Raw genomic sequence first — 17,602 nt, forward strand, 5'->3', positions numbered from 1 at the left:
CTAAGGTACTAAGATGGCTCTGTTTGGCTCCAGCTGGTGTTGGCTTTTCATAAGAAACGCAGATGCTATCACATACAACACTATTTTTTTTTACCATAGAGATGTATATACTTGGCATATTTTTGGATAAGGAACCAAAGGGACTTCAGAATCTTTGGCATTCCAATTCTCATCAATTCCAGCTAATATAAATAGTGATCATCGAGACCAGGGCTAGGTAACCTTAAATACTTAAAGAGCCACAAAGGCCCTAACTGAAAGCCCCCCCTCTCCGCCATTCAATTCTGGAGCTGACCGGAAGTCCGGTTCCCCCACCATAGAGTTTCCTCCTGGCCCGGCATACTTTTTCCTCTACCTGTCCTAACCAAAAGCCCTAACCCTATCAATTGTGGAGCTGACTGGCAACAGGGAGCCGCAGCAGAGGGGTGAAAGAGTCACATGCGGCTCCAGAGCTGCAGGTTGCTGACCTCTGATCTAGATTAGTGTTCAACCATATTAAGATGCTACCTGGGGAACTCTCAGAATTTGAAGTTTTCTCATGTTAAATTTGCCCCCCGTTTGCCTTAGAAACATCGATCTAGGCAATGACAAGTTGTCCATTCCTGATATATATTTATTTTCACACTCTTTCAATTGAACTTCACAGAAGCTTTTTAGATATCTGACATAGTATGAATAGATTTAGGATGAAACCACTTTAAAGTAGTTGACTACACAGTCAAAATGATGTGTACAAGAGGGTGGAAGATATGTTAATCAGAACTGTACAGTCGAAGCCCTGTCCCTTTTCCGAATACTTATGGCATCACCTGTAACCACCATTTCAACTATTTTGATACAAACACAAACCTATACCCCTGAATGTACTGATCCTTCTTATATCCATGGCAGTTTAATTCAAGGGTTTTTATTCTTGTGCCTTTTGCAAAGCTTAATTGGTATTTCTCCATTTTCACCTCAGCCTCGGAATGAGAAAAATGACAAGTGTTGACATAACCAACATTCCTGACTTAAGAAATTCTAGCACTCAACATCATTCCTACACTAAGGAGGATATTTAATTGCTCATCATGAGAAGTCACTTGTGGCTTTCTTAGATTTTTCCCTTTATCAAGATTTCAAAACGTCTCCATCTCACATGTTTTTCCAATTATTGTTATTATTATTAAATTTTATTATAGCTGCCTAACTCTAGTGGATACTTGGGGGTATAAAAAAAACCCTCCATAAACAAATAAAACCTAAAACCATTTCTAGAATTGCAACCACTCCAAGCAAATGAAATAATATTATGTTTCCCATTATTCATAATCCCTTGTCAAGTAAACAATCCCCATCAAATCTGAAATAACTATTCACTATCAACTTGCAATTGCTTTGAAAAGAATGGAAGTTAATTTTCTACTCTGGACTCTAGAATCAATAGCCACATTTTCTTCTTTTCTTGTGCCTTGAAATCTGACATATTTTCAAACCAACAAAAGTTAGTTTTCTAAAGGTCTTACTCTATCTTGTTAAAACATTCTTTGAGATCATCAAAGTATTGCTGCCTTTGTCACATTCATGCAACTATAAGCCATTCAGATTTTCAAAGAATTCTCTGATTATTTTTATTACTTCCTATATTTGTCGAATGCCTTGGAAACTGGCAGATATATTCCATTTACTATTGCTAAGGCTTTAGGAGTGGGTTACATGTTATATATAGTTGGGGCAACATATTTCAGCTTGTGAAAAATTGGATGGAAGATTTAAATCACGAAATATTATGACTTATGGTTGCAAATTCAGAAATACCAAATGATGAGGAATGAAAATTGGGTAGATTTGCTTTCTCTCGCTTAGAAACACAAAACTTTTCTATCAAGGTAATGCAAGAATAAAGGGAAATCAACATTTGAAAGTGCCTGATTCAGGAGGGGTATCAAAAGCATTGAAATCAGTGGTGAAATTCAATTTTTTTTTACTACCGGTTCTGTGGGTGTAACTTGGTGGGCGTGGCAGGGGAAGGATACTGCAAAATCTCCATTCCCACCCACTCTGAGGCCAGCCAGAGGTGGTATTTGCTGGTTCTCCAAACTACTCAAAATTTCTGCTAGAACCTGTCAGAAACTGCTGAATTTCACCCCTGATTGAAATATATTGCATACATATAAGAAGAACATCAAACTCCTAGTGTTCCCTCTTCTGTGGATACCCAGATGCCATTCTAGTTTATTTCATGTATATTTATTTAATAAATTTGTATATGAGTTCCCAACTCAAAGTCATCTCTGAGGCTCTTGACTCTAAAGCTCAAAGACATTCAAATTCACGCTAGCAAATCAGCAACTTTTAAATGCTTCTTTCAGTGAGTCCTAAAACAATCTTCCAAGATAGGCTAATGCTAAGCCCTACAGATTTGGTCACCTTTCAAAAATGGAGCTTTGATTCCTGTTCTGACAGATCTACTCAGGCAAAGCTGAAATCCTTTGCTCTCCAAATCTTAACAGCTTTAAAATTGTTGAGCGACCTCCCCCTCGCCCAAGTTACTTGTCCTGACTCACCCACCCCCATTTGAGATCCCTAGTCCCAACGTCTAAAGTCAACGGTCCCCCTGTGTGATTTGTTCATCAAGCTAAGCAGCAGGTCACCGAAAACCAAGGACAATAAAAAGTAAGTTATAACCCTAACAAGGGGCTAAAGAATTCACAGCAGAAAGGACATTTTATTTGAGGCATTCTTATTCACAATTGCTTCAGTCCCAGACCTTACTCTGACCTCTCTGAATTGTCTTACTCTATTCCTCTGACCATCCTCTTCTGCCTCCCTTGGTCTTTTGGAAAAAGCAAGACTGTCAGAGTCCCTATGCTGGGATTTAAACAATAGAAGAGACCAAGAAAATTTTTCAATCCATTTAAGTCATTTTCAAAAAGTAAAATGAAAAAAAAATAATAATAATCCAGAATCTGAAATATAAGCTGATTCGGTTAACATCACACTTTCCAATAGGAGGCACAAGCAAAAACATGTTGAAAAACATTAAGTGAATCAGTAAAATTAGTAGAAAAAGCAACATACGTATGCTGTAATTGCTATTATCTCCAATGAACATAATATATGGAACATTACTGCAGTCCAATGGATTCCAAGTTTAAGCCCAAAGAAGAGGAATATTCAACTACCCAGATGTTCTAAATGAATTCTGTAGGAGCTGACAAATCTTTTTTTTAAATATTTTTTTAAATTTTTTAAAAAATACAAATAATACAAACATCGTAAATAAAAAAAGGAAAAAGGCAAAGGAAAAAAAACTAATATTATAGTGCACCCCCACCCTTCCGGAGACCTTTTTTTTTACCCTTATATTTCTTCGTCAATAACAACTAAAAGATATACAATTATACTCCAATTGTGCCCTTATCCCCTTCAAAACAACATATATTCTTGAGTAGATTTATTCCCTTTGTCTTCCACCAACACTGATTTCATTTTTTAAAAAAAACACCATATTTCATTATAATTATTTGCTTTAATCATCCCTTTTTAAAATTTAATTTCTATTGTTAATTTATCATTTGTTGTGATACTCCAAATTTCATTATACTATTCATTTCTTTGAATATCCCGATTACATCCACAATATATAGCCATCACTAATCTAGCTGCCATTATCAAATTTACAATCAATTCCTTTTTTGTTTCTTTTATATCCCTTTTTTTCACCAGAAACAGTAATGCAATCCTCGGTGACATCCGCCCCTTCCACCCCCACCCACCCCCACCCCCAAGGAGCTGGCAAATAAATGGATCAGCTTGCCTCCAGAAGTTGTGGATGCTCCAATACTGGAAGTTTTTAAGATATTGGACAACCATTTGTCTGAAATAGTATAGGGTTTCCTTCCTGAGCAGGGGGTTGGACTAGAAGACCTCCAAGGTCCCTTCCAACTCTGTTATTCTCTTAATTGTATTCTAAGTATATGTACATATTATATTAGACATCGGCGTATAATTTTACATATTCCACCTGTGACCACTCCATAAATATTTTTATGAGAATACATTTTCAATTTATGTCTGCCCAACAGCTTATGTGGCAGCCATAAAATTGAGAGTCAATAGCCTTTGTGTGAAGAGGAGATTTCCTTTAGTACTAATCTTGGATTATCTCTTTTACCTTAGCAAGGAAGGTATGATGAGCACCCAGACAGGTAGTGCACCTGCAAAATACCCTAGCACAAAATACGAATACTCAGTGTTAACAGTCAATAGAAAGAAAACCAAGGGGATGGATGGAATTCACTCATTGCAACCTTGAGTCTATGATAATGCTATGCCAAGTATACACCTACTCTTTTTTTTTTTTGCTCTAGACTCAAGGATTTAGAATGCTAGATTTGGAAGAGTTCATTCAAGAAGGATATCCAGCCACTAAATGCTCAGCTCCATTCAGTCCCCCTGACCCCCAACCCAGAAGCAAGGGATTACAGGGTCATAAAAAAAAATATCATGCCGTTAAGTCCAAATCTCAATGCAAGAATTTGAATTAAAGTATTCCCTGATAGATGGTTTTCTAGATCAAGTTTGACCATATCCAGAGATAAGGATAAGGATCCAATAACTTTGAGTGGGAGCTGCCCACAGTTGGCTGAAATATGGGTGGCTATATAAATGTTTTAAATAAATAGAGTCCACCACCTCCCTGGTTGATTGGTTCTGCTCACAAACACATCTACTCTTATTCTTTCCTGTTAGGAAAATTTCTCCAACATTCAGTCAGAACCTGCTGTCCTTGACTTAAATCCATTATTCCATGCCCAATCTGAAACGACAGAGGATACGTCTTGACCTTCCATATGATATCCTTTTCATTTGAAGAGTGAACTAACATCCTCCAGTAGGCTAAACATACCCAGATCCTTCAATTTGTCTTCCTGGGACTTTGATTCTAGTTCCCTGATTATACTCAGAGGTGATATTCAGCCAGTTCTGACAGGTTCTGGAGAACCAGTAGTGGAAAGTTTGAGTAGTTCCAAGAACCGGCAAATAGGCTGGCCCCGCCCCCACTGCCGCCCAGTCTCCCAACTGATCTTCATTTATTGCCCTGAACAGGAGAACGGAGCTAGATAGCAGGTTAGTGGGGTGGGGAGGGAATGGGGATTTTGCCGTATCCTTCCCCTGCCATGCCCACAGAGCCACCCCCATAAAGCCACACCACCCCCACAAAGCAACACCACTCCCACAAAACCATGTCCACAGGTAGTTAAAAAATTTGAATGCCACCACTGATTATACTTATTGTCTTCTCGGAACCAGGTGATCCAAAACTTCTGAAAGATGGAGAGTTAAGAAATAAGATAGGCAGGCAGGCAGAGAGACAGACAAACATTCATTCATGATGACCAACATGAAAAAGCAGGGAAGATTACTTTCTACGATTTGAAAACGAAGCTTTTTTTTTTAATGTATAAGCATTTTCTTCTTTACAGCTGCATCACATATGCAAATTCATATTCCACTGGTAATTAACTACTTTTCGTTAGTACTCTTGCCAAGTCACATATCTATGCTATGCCTGTGCATTTCGTTTCTTTTTTTAAAAATCGTTAGCCTTCTCATTGCCTGTTTCTTCAAAGTCTCCAATACAGCTGAAAAACAACGGTCAAGTTCACACATTATATAAAGCCATGATTAGTTGTTATCTGAGTTTGCACACTGCACCCTGTCTGCAAAATGTGTGCATGGCAAGTAGGAAAAAGGGGTTCCAATGAAATTTTGGATTGCATTCAAAATCTCTCTAAATGAAAGCATGTAGCTTGTGGATATATTTAGAACAATTTAGTACAGTTCCTTTAAAAAGGAAGCTCTTTGTTTTAATCTTCCTTTTAGACTATAACATCTGCAATTGTTACTATGATAAGGGAGGGATAGAGAAACTGTCACTGAGCCAAATTTTTTCAATTAGCATTGAAAGGAACATTTTCACAGAAATCAGATTTCACAACAAGCTCTGGAGACTATTACAGGAGAAGGCAAGGATGTTTCAGTGAATAGCTAACTAAAAGGTACATTTTCATATATACCTTTTGTGTACAAAATTGGTTTGATGTAAAGGAATGCTCAGTACTTGAGAAAACACAACTAATGAAAAAGTCAACCTGATCATATTATAGCAGAATTTTCATTTTACAATCCAAGCAAAGTGCCAAATATAGTCACAGATGCACAGCCCAAGTCACTGGAGATAATACAGCTCAAACAATACAGATTTAATCAGAAATAAATCCCATTGTGTCCTGGTTTGCTTCTTTAATATACTGAGTATAAAAATGTTTTTTTTTAAATATTGATAGTAATTGGTTACAAACCACATAGAAACTCACAAATGCACCATTTAATGCTGATAATGTGAAGATTTCTTTGAGTTCAGTTTAACCCTTGGAACTTCATAGATTTTCTTGGGAACAAAATATACATGGTTTGTTATTTCTTCTTTCCAGGATGTTTTCCCCATTTCTGAGTGTAGTTACAGGTCTCTGATTGATGGAAGACTGCGAGAAGTTTAAGTGTAAACTTAACCTGAGCCTGTTCAAATTCTGATCCAGTCGAAGTAGCCAGATGCGACCATACCATCCGATGAGACTTAATTTTTATAGTAATAACTTTTATACAAGTATAAGACATGTTAAGTCCCAATAGGGAATAAAGAATGGAATATATGGTTCACTAGTGGTGAGAAAAGTAAGGTCATGCACTTAGAAAAACCAGATACACAGCTACAGGATAGGCAGTACTTTGAACAACAATAGTGGTTATGAGAGGGATCTAGGTGGCTTGGTAAACCACCATTTAAGTATGAGTCAGCACATGCTGTGGCCAAAAAAGCCAATGTGGTCCTAAACCCGTGATAGCGAACCTATGGCAACTCGTGCTAGAAATGGCATGCAGAGCCATCTCTCTGGGCACGCCAGCTGTCACACATTGCTCTTTCGGTTTCTGGCGCATCTTCATGCATACAGGAGCACTAGAAACCAGAAAAGCAGGTGGCTGGCCTGCATGCACATGCTGGAAACCGGATGCTCAGCTTCCCGGCATGCACATGTGTGCTGGGTAACTGCTCTTGTGGTTGCTGGTGCTCCCCTCCCCATTTTAGCACCCACTGCCAAAAAGTTTTGTCAACGCTGTCCTAGACTATCTCAATAGAGTGATAGCATTACAGGAAGTGGTAGTACTGTTTATATTACACTGGTGAGGCCACATTTAGGATGCTGCATCCAGTTCTGGTCACCACAATACCCCACCCCACCCAAAATGCTGAGGTCCTAGAAAGAGTATAGAGAAGAACAAGAACAATGATAAGGGATCTGGAGACTAAATCCTATAAAGAATAGCTAAAGGGACTAGGTATGTTTAATTTAATGAAGGGAAGACTGAGAGGAAGCATGAAGGACTGCCCCTATTTATGGCTCATGAGGGCAGAACAAGAAACCATAGGTGGAAACTTGTTAGAGGGAGATTCAATCTGGAATTCCCTGACAGTAAGAACTATTAAGCAGTGAAACAGTTTGCCTCCTGAAATTGTGGGTGCTCCATCACTAGAGCATTCAAGATTAGAGACCTCCAAGGTCCCTTCCAGCCATATGATTCTATGATTTGATGGGCAGCATTTGTCTGATGGCTGAAATAATGCAGTAGAGAGTCAGACCTAAGAAACCTGAATTTCAAGCAAGTGCTGACAAATAAAGCAATTCTGAACTTTCAACCAAACTGTTGTGGTTTGTAAAACCTTGTTTATTGCTTTTCATCCCATACATGATTTTGAATAACAAAAAAGAGACCACAGATCAAAAAGTAATGGAGAAGACAAGAAGAAAAAATAAATTTAATTTCATTTACTCTGAAATGAAATTTAATCATAGCTAATAAAATTGTTCTCCACTAGTACATCTATTGGCTTTCTCCTCCTTTTCACATAAAACATTGCAATCTGACAATAATCTCTGAGATATATTAAAGATTTTGGATGGGCAAAGGAAGCCTTCAGGTTCTTGGAATGCACATCTCTGGTTACTTATTTAATGTGTTGGGTGAATTGGTCTATTTTGACTTATACATAGCAGGGACGTGCAGTCACTAGAGGCAAGGGAGGCGGAGCCTCCCCAGTCTCCTGAGAGAAAGGAAAGAGTTTTAAATATATATATTTTTTTAATGAATTAAAGCCAGGATAGTTGCTACCAGATTTCAAGTCACAGTGGCTTGGTGTCTGCTCTCAGTGTTAACTAGGAGGAGGCGAGAGAACTCGGAGCCTCTTTTGCTTAAGGAATTTTTCGCCTTTTAAAAGTTAAGGCGGAGTTAAAAAGCAAAAGATTTAATATGCAAAAGAGGCACTGATTCTCCCGCCTCCTGATCTGGGAGCAGCGAATCATGTCTTGCACTTGAGCGACTGCGCAAGTGCAAGGGTGATTCTGGAGAGGTTTTTCTTTGACCATTAGCCACCATTTCTTCAGCAGCCAGCCCAGCACCGAGCGGGGAGGACGAGGAGGAGGAGGAGGAGAAGAAGAGCGGTGAGCCCTTGTCGGATGGGGGTGGGTGGCTGGCTGGCTGGGAGGAGAAGAGCGGTGAGTCTTTGTGCCGGCCAGCCGGCCGGCCAAGCAGGGATACTGTTGGTGAGGTAAGAGCGGTGAGTCCCTCCCCAGCCAGCCAGCCAGCCACCCCCAGCCGACCTGCTCCCTGCCTGGCCGGCCAGCCAGCACAAAGACAAACCGCTCTTCTCCTCCCAGCCAGCCAGCCACCCGACCTGCTCCCAAGAATGTCAGCGGGGACGGAGGAGGCGGGGGGCGAGGCGGCAGAGCGCGGCAGTGGGGAGAAGCAACACCCCCGCCGCTGTGTCCGACAGGCATCTCGCCAGGCAGGGAGCAGGTCGGGTGGGGGTGGCTGGCTGGCTGGCTGGGGAGGGACTCACCGCTCTTGCCTCACCAACAGTATCCCTCACCGCACGTCACTGATACATAGTGAGTTACTGTTAATTATGTATAATAGGAGAAAGACCTTGGGAGACAAGAGGAAGAGCTGCAGATTAGACAACTGTCATGTAAAAGATAGTTCAGCCCATAGAACAAAAAGGGGTACGGGAACAGGGGTAGGCTGCTGTTGTGGCCCAGCAGGAGCCGTTGGAGCTGCCACCAGACTCCGACAGCGAGGGGCCCTATGAGTCGGCTCTGGAGGATGTGGAGGACCCTGGACAGGGTTCCAACTCTGAGCAGGGCGCAGAGATGCTGGTTGGCTGGTGGCGCCTGAGCCTTGGACCAATGGGGAGAAGCCAAGGGAGTTGTTCCTGGATGCCCGGCAACACCGGGCAGATCAACATAGAAAGCAGCTACGCAGTTACCAAAGATAATTGGACCCAGGTGATTGTAATTAGGCTCCTCTCAAGATAGTATTTAAAGAGAGACTGGGAGGAGCCTGGTTTTGCAGGATTCAACGTCATTCCTAAGGCTGGAGAAGCTGTTATCTGTCGAAGTCTGAGTTGCTGCCAAGATTCTTACCTGTTTGTTATGCTTGGCTTTCAGCCACCGAGGTTTTGGTTTCTTGCTAATAAAGTGCTGTGACATTCCAGTTAAGCTTGTCTCGGCATTCGTTACTGGACGGAGGAGGGGGTCAGAACAGGCTGCTATGGGTTAACCCGGGTTTGGGAGAACATATAGCTAATGTTATGGCTGGTTTGGAGAACCTCCACATCCCTCCCCTGGCTGGCCCTATCCCCCCACCCCCATTCCCCGCCCTGCTCCCCCACTCTCCCACCGCTCTCAGGAGTCTCCACGCAGACCATTTTGGATGTGAGGTAAGGGCAGGGCCAGTGGGGAGGCTTGGGGAGTGGGGAAAATGGGCCTCTTGAACGTTCCGGAGAGCCTCCGGAGCCTGGGAGACGCAGTTTTCACCCTCCCAGAGGCTCAAGGAAACCTGGGGAAGGTGCCTGGGGAAACCTGGGGAAGGTGCCTGGGGAAACCTGGGGGAACACCTCTGGAGCCTGGGGAAGGTGAAAATGGCCACCTGTTCTAATACAGGAGGCTGAGTAGGCCATGCCCACCGAAGAACTGGACAGAGAACCTGTTGCTGAAATTTTTTAAGTTCATCCCTGCATGGGAAGCATTTAATATGGGACCCTCCCTAGTTTCTGGAAATTTTCTGGTAAATGAGGGGAGAAATGCTTTCAGACTTTGATTTTGTTAGTGTAACCTTACTATAAAAGTACTGCTACTATTCATGGTTTGTGCTTCTTATCTAAGGTGACCAGATTTTCAGATTGGAAAAGAGGGACACCCTGGACCGGGGGGGGGGGGGGGGGGCCTTGATTAAAAAAATTTTTTTTGTCAAAAGGTAACAACCACCATGATTCACTTAACGTGGCAATAAAAGGTCGCAAAATGAGGCAAAAATCACTTAACAAACGTCTCCCTTAGCAACAGAAATTGGGGGATCAATCCTGGTCGTAAGTCGAGGATTACCGGTAGCCAATTGCAAAAGGCAACTTTACTTGGAACAGGTGAGATTGTGCCCGGATCCCTTTCATGCCAACATATCCATCTTCTGCTCTTTCCCTCTCTTCCTTCCTTTCTCCTTCCATCATCTCCTTTCCTCACTCACTCCCTTCCTCCTTTTTTCTCTTCCTTCCTCCTTCCATTCTTTCAGCTTCATTTCTTTTGCCTATCTACCTTCTCTGTCTTTCTGCTCTTTCCATTTCTCCCTTCCTCTTCGCTTTTGTTCCTTTCTCCTTCCCTCCTTTCCTATTTCTTGCTTCTTCCTTCCTTCTGCCTATCTACCTTCACCTTCTCTGTCTTTCTGCTCTTTCCCTGTCCTCCCCTTTCCTCCCTCCTTCCCTTCTTTCCTTTCTAGTTCCATCCTTTCTTCTTTCCTCTCTCCCTCTTTTTTTCCCTTCCTTCCCCCTTCCTCTTGCCTATCAACTTCATCCTCTTTGTCTTTCTGCTCTTTCCCTCTCTTCCCCTTTTCTTCCTACCTCCTTCCTTCTCCCTCCCTTCTTCTTTTTCTTCCTTTCTTCTTCCATCTTCCTCCTTCTCCTTCCATTCTTTCTCCTTCCATCCATCTTTTCTCCTTCCATCTTCTCCCCCCCTCCCTTCTTCTTTTCCTCCCCCCTCCCTCCTTCCTTCCTCTCCTTCCCTTTCTCGCACACAGGAAGGGGAGGGGGGGCTATCTAGTCGCTTTAACAGCATAATTTCTTTATCTAACTTTTAAAAAACAGTGTGCAAATCAAACGAGATTTTCGTAACCCGTGAAGCACCAAGTTATATTATGTTGTTACAAATTCGCAGCTACTCCATTCTTTCTGATAGGGAACTACATTTCCCAAGATGCCTCAGGTCCTCAAAGCGCTGAACGCAGTTTTACAATTGACTCCAGCGAGGCCCGGTAGCCGCCGGCTGGGGTGGTTGTCAGGGCGCTGCGGAGCGGACGCGCCGTTTGTTACTGCTTCCAGCAATCAAGACGGACAAGGGAAGCGACTGAAACGGACGCTGGCCGCAGGAGAGCGAGGCTGCTGCCAGCCGTTTCACCTCGCGCAGCGAATTTGCACTGGGTCCCGGGGCTTCTGCCGGGCGGCACAAGCCCGGGAAGCGAATGGAAGTTTTCTTCCCTACTGAAACAGAAGCCGCAGCAGGAGAGCGAGGCTGCTGCCGGCCGTTTCACCTCGCGCAGCGAATTTCCACTGGGTCCCGGGGCTTCTGCCGGGCGGCACAAGCCCGGGAAGCAAATGGAAGTTTTCTGCGCGACTGAAACAGAAGCCGCGGCAGGAGAGCGAGGCTGCTGCCGGCCGTTTCACCTCGCGCAGCGAATTTGCACTGGGTCCCGGGGCTTCTGCCGGGCGGCACAAGCCCGGGAAGCGAGTAGAAGTTATCTTGACGACTGAAACGGACTCCAAACGGACTCCACGGCAGGAGAGCGAGGGAGCAGCCGCCCGAGAACTTCCACTCGGTTCCAGAGCTTTGCTGCCCATGCCAGCGCAGCACAGGGGCTGGCTGTGAACTCCGCAAAAGGGGAGAAGGAGGAGACGAGGGCTGTCTCCTCCCCCCAGTGCCTCCCGATTCCCACCGGTACCAAATCATAACATGAACATGATTTACTCACCAGTGAGTAAGCGCAGCTGCAACCCCAAAACAAAGACGAAATGAAATGGGAGACTCGTGCAGGCGTGCTCAGCTAAGGAGTCCAGCCAATCAGTGAGCTGGTTGGGATGGAAAATTTTCAGCACGTGGCGTGCTGAAAATTTTCCATCCCAGCCAGCTCACTGATTGGCTGGAGTCCAGGCCAATCCAATCAGTGAGCGGCAGGCTGGGCTGGCTTAAATTTGTAGTAGGTAAAAGGCTAAAAGCACGCTTTTTTTGGCGCTCGCCGCTCCCGCCCATCAGCTGCTAGCTTGCTGGGCTGGCTCATCTGGTAGGATAGAGAACAGAACGATGAGCCAGCCCAGCAAGCTAGCAGCTGATGGGCGGGAGCTGCGAGCGCCAAAAAAAGCGTGCTTTTTAAAAAAGCGTGCGGGACGCGGGAAAATGCATTGGAAAGCGGGGGTGTACCGCCAAAAGCGGGACGTCTGGTCACCTTATTCTTATCAGACTCCCTCAAAGGGCCAACATAATGTCCGAGCTTAATGTGTGAACCGAGTCAATGAGTAAGGATAGGACTTAAATTAATTTGTAGACTAACTGTCTGCAAAAGGTTATTTTTTTTCAAATAGTTTCGAAGTATGTTTTTATTTCAGAGTGACACATTTTGAGATGGAAACAGTTCATATTTAAAACTGGTTGCCTTGTTTCAAATTCAAAATAGCTGTGTTTAGTGTTTGATGCATTCTGTTTTGAGCTTGGAAAAAAGCTTACAAAATGGTTCAAACAACCTGTCTCCAATATAAAACAACTGTGGTTTGAATTAAAAACTATTGAAATTTGAAACATTTTGCACATCACCAGAAAAAAAACTATTATCACCTATTTGACTTGGACTTTAAAAATGTTTTAAAGCAGATCCTAATTCAATGAAGCTGTGGATACAGTGTGCATCCGTTATAATGGCTCTTTATGACTTACAAGAGACTTACAATAGATGCTAATCCAGACAAATCACACTACAGTTCATTGCAATATCTTTATCCAGCCACAAACTTAAAAGGGTTTATGGTAAATTCCTCTAATCCAGTGTTTCTCAACCTTGTCAACTTGAAGATGTCTGGACTTCAACTTCCAGAATTCCCAAGCCAGCAATTCTGGGAGTTGAAGTCCAGACATCTTCAAGTTATCAAGGTTGAGAAACACTGCTCTAATCTATGCACAAGAGAATATTGCATTAGAAATGAACTTACTATGGTTTGCAAGTCAGAGTAAATGTACACAACTACCCATACTGTGTTTGCAGTAGCAGATTGCTCAAAATTACTGGAAGAGTTCATGAAGGGCTTTGAGCCATGGTTTTACCTCAGGTATGGCTTAATAAATGAAATGATTTCATATAGCACAATAAACTATTAACCTTAAAAACACAGTGGATGAGAGTGGGCTTTATTTATATGAAGCCAGGAGATTGAGCTTCATACACAAATACTGTATAATTTGTCAGGCATGGACTTAGTGTGTTTTGTGAATTCAATTGCTTGTGATTTCTTTCTTTAGTTAGTTATTAAAACCAGGGCAAAGCACACTTTAATTAATTGTGTTTCTGAACTATTCTTACTCTGGCAGCAGCATGCAGCAAGCGAGGCCTGGCCTAAATCCTATTCTCTGTTTCCCAAAGCCATCCATCTGAACCTTCATATTCTTGGGAGCTGGATTGCATCAACTAGAAGATGCTACATTGTTCGTGAAAACACCAGCAAGTGTGCTAAATTCTTTTAGACATTATTTTGAATTGAATTGAATTGAATTGATTTTATTTGTAGGCCGCCCTTTTCCCTGAGGGGACTCAGGGCGGCTCACAGAAAACCAGGGAGGGGGGAATACAGCACTAAGACGACAACACATAATAAAATAATAAGCAACATGCATACAACATTCGGGCGGGGTAATGGTCCTTATCCCCAGGCCTGACGGGTGAGCCAGTTCTTCAAGGCTGTGCGGAAGGCCTGGACGGTGGAGAGGGTACGAATCTCTACGGGGAGCTCGTTCCAAAGGGTCGGGGCCGCTGCTGAGAAGGCCCTCCTCCTTGTGGTTGCCAGCCGACATTGGCTGGCCGATGGAATGCGGAGGAGGCCTAACCTATGAGATCTTATAGGTCGTAGGGAGGTAATTGGCAGAAGGCGGTCTCTCAAGTATCCAGATCCACTGCCATGTAGGGCTTTATGGGTGATCAATAGCACCTTGAAGCGCATCCGGAGATCGACAGGTAGCCAGCGCAGCTCGCGGAGGATAGGTGTAATGCGGGTGAATCGGGGTGCACCCGCGATCACTCGCGCGGCTGCGTTCTGCACTAGCTGAAGTCGCCGGATGCTCCTCAAGGGCAGCCCCATGTAGAGCACGTTGCAGTATTCCAGCCTAGAAATCACGAGGGCCCGAGTGACTGTTGTGAGGGCCTCCCGGTTCAGGTAGGGTCGCAACTGGCGCACCAGGCGTACCTGGGCGAATGCCCCCCTGGTCACAGCCGCTATATGATGGTCGAATGACAGCTGTGAGTCCAGGAGGACTCCCAAGTTGCGAACCCTCTCTGAGGGGTGCTTTGAGCAGATGAAGTTTCTCTCTTTTTTTCCTGACTACTTAACATCACGTATATGTTTTACTTGCGACTGCTATACCAACAGAACTGAAAGTGACTTACAAGCAGTTAAAAAAAAACACACAGCAATTAATGCGTCTCAATGGAGTCAGTGAAGCTGATCTCAGTAAGACCCCAAAGGGCGATTGAATAGCCAGGTCTTCATAGTGGCTGAACAAAAGCAGGAGAGCATTATTCTATAGTCAGGGTACCACAGCAGGGAAGATCCTTCCTCTCACCTTCACGCAATGTACTTTAGCTAATGCTGACAAGAAGACCAGACCTCCTTTTAATTTTCACAAGGGATATTTTGACAGAGGAACACTTTTGTACATGTTCCAGCATATACAAATGCTATAAAAACATTAGGAATTGTGCTTTATTAACATGAAAAGACATCTGCAGTGTCAGTTGGTAGGATTTTATTATTATATATGTATCAGCTGCCTCCAGTTTTGTCAAAAACTTTTAGCACATTTTTCCACTTTGGTCTTCCTCTGTATGTGATGAACTACAAGTCCTATAATTTCCACCCAGACTTGCGACTTATATTTTAGTCTATTTGGGCTATTAGGATGTGGACAGTTCTTAGATTGCCACTTACTGAGGCCACACATTGTTCAAAGCCATGGTTTGTTGATTAAATCACAGTGGATTGGGTATATGCATCATTGTTTACAAAATCCAGTGGTTATGTCCAGACATACAACTAGGAAAACAAAACCATTTAATACTTCATATGTGAAACAATCCTATGAGTCTGCATTCAATGCACAAGAGGAGAAATTGGTTTTGTGAACACGAAGTTAGTATTCCTATCACTGTTGCAGATTTTCTCTTTTTGAATTTAGAATCCTATTTACTAAGCTTTCTACAAATGGGTTAAGATTTAAGGCAGTCGCTATCCACACAAAAACTCCAGACGAGGACTCTTCAGATTTCTTAATTAGCAAATGTGGGAAGTTGAGCTGAAGGTCAAAAGATGCGAACCTTTGCTGCCAGATCAAAGCAACTCTTTGCAACCCAAATTGTTCGGCTTGGGAAAATGCTGTAACTCACAAATCAGGGTGTTTCGTAATGAGTAAATGGGTTTGGTGGCAGCCGACCTTTGCTGCCTCTGCCAGCGAGCTTAAAAGGTTAAAGCCATACGTTCACAATCTTGAACCAAAGACCAGGTTTGAGACCTCTGTTACGATGGCTGCCCATTTGCCTGATTGCTTGTCATGGAAGATTGGTAATGGCTTGGAGCATTGAAGGAAGGCTGCACAAGCCATCCTCCCTTACATGCCTTCCGGCATTTTAACTTATTTTGAGAATATATGCATCATTTCAGTTTCAGGACACTTAATGTCTCCCTTTACAAAATCAACACCATAAAAGACAAGCAACTCCAACTTCTTTTTCTAGTAGTATTCCCAACAGCACAAAGCTCCTTCTTGGAGTATGTTGCATATACAGCAAAACACCCCAGTGGGTAGAGAAGCCACGGGCAGAGAAAGGTTTTTCACCGGTGGTCTCTGGCCTCTAAAATCTCAATTCTTCAAATGCTGCCCTGTCTGTTCCACTTGATCCACCAGCTGTGAAAGGGAGCCCCAATGCTACCTTCAGACTTGCAGACCATTGGTAGGTTCTGGCTCCCATCGCAACAGGTACGCTGCGACGGGGCTGGGCATCCATCACGGGCACACACGCTGCACACGCATGCACACCCACTGCCTGTGACGCTCCAGCTGCTTGGCAGAGTGTTGCGCAGGCACCGTACGCTGCACATGTGTGCACAAATGGCCTGTTTTCCTCAAATACAGGTAAGGAATGAGGGCGGGCGGGCGGGCCCTCCAAAGCACCGTTCCGGTATGGTGGCTGCTGCTTCCGGCAGGCACCGTTATGCACGTACCTGGGTGTACCGCCTGGAACCCACCAGTATTACAGACCCCCTCACATCCTGGACGTAAATTGTTTCAACTCCTACCCGCAAAACGACACTATAGAGCACTGCACACCAAGACAACTAGACACAAGGACAGTTTTTCCCTGGACGCCATCACTCTGCTAAACAATTCCCTCAACACTGTCAAACTATTTACTACGTCTACATTATTATTAACCTTCTCATCGTTCCTATCACCCATCTCCCCCCACTTATGATTGTATGACTGTAACTTTGTTGCTTGTATCCTTACGATTTATATTGATTGTTTCCTAGTATGATTTGATGGCTTATTTGTACCTTATGACTATCATTAAGTGTTGTACCTTATGATTCATGATGAATGTGTCTTGTCTTTTTATGTACACTGAGAGCATATGCGCCAAAGACAAATTCCTTGTGTGCCCAATCACACTTGGCCAACAAAGAACTCTATTCTATCCTATTTTACTAACACCCTCAGCATGTAAGAGTGACTGACTTTCTGATCCACAAGTGAAGGATTTGTTCAGATTTAAATTGGAAATCCCCACTTCAGACAAGAAATGTAACTTGATTTTGGAACATATATTTCTTAGCTCTTTTACACATAATAGACACAAATGAATCTTTCCTTTCTTCGTTGGTTGGTTGGTGCCTTTCCTGTTTTTTTAGCTATCTAGCCTCTCCTTATGTCTTTTATTTTAAATATTTTTTTAATTTAGAAATTACACAGAAATAAAAGGTAAGCATGAATTTAAAATAAGTAAGAAAATGTTTTTTAAAAAGGTATGGAAATGCTACAAGTAAAATTAAAAAGAACAGATATATAAAGAAGCAAGTTTTGATCTTTTTGCAGCATTTACAAACTTAATATTTCTCCTCAGTTTTTAAGGTTAGGTCATACCTTCCTTATCCCCATATGCAACCCTTTTTAACCAGCAAATCTACAAATCACCAATTTATCTC

This window comes from Thamnophis elegans, chromosome 6 (assembly GCF_009769535.1).
Source record: "Thamnophis elegans isolate rThaEle1 chromosome 6, rThaEle1.pri, whole genome shotgun sequence".
Taxonomy (NCBI): Eukaryota; Metazoa; Chordata; class Lepidosauria; order Squamata; family Colubridae; genus Thamnophis; species Thamnophis elegans.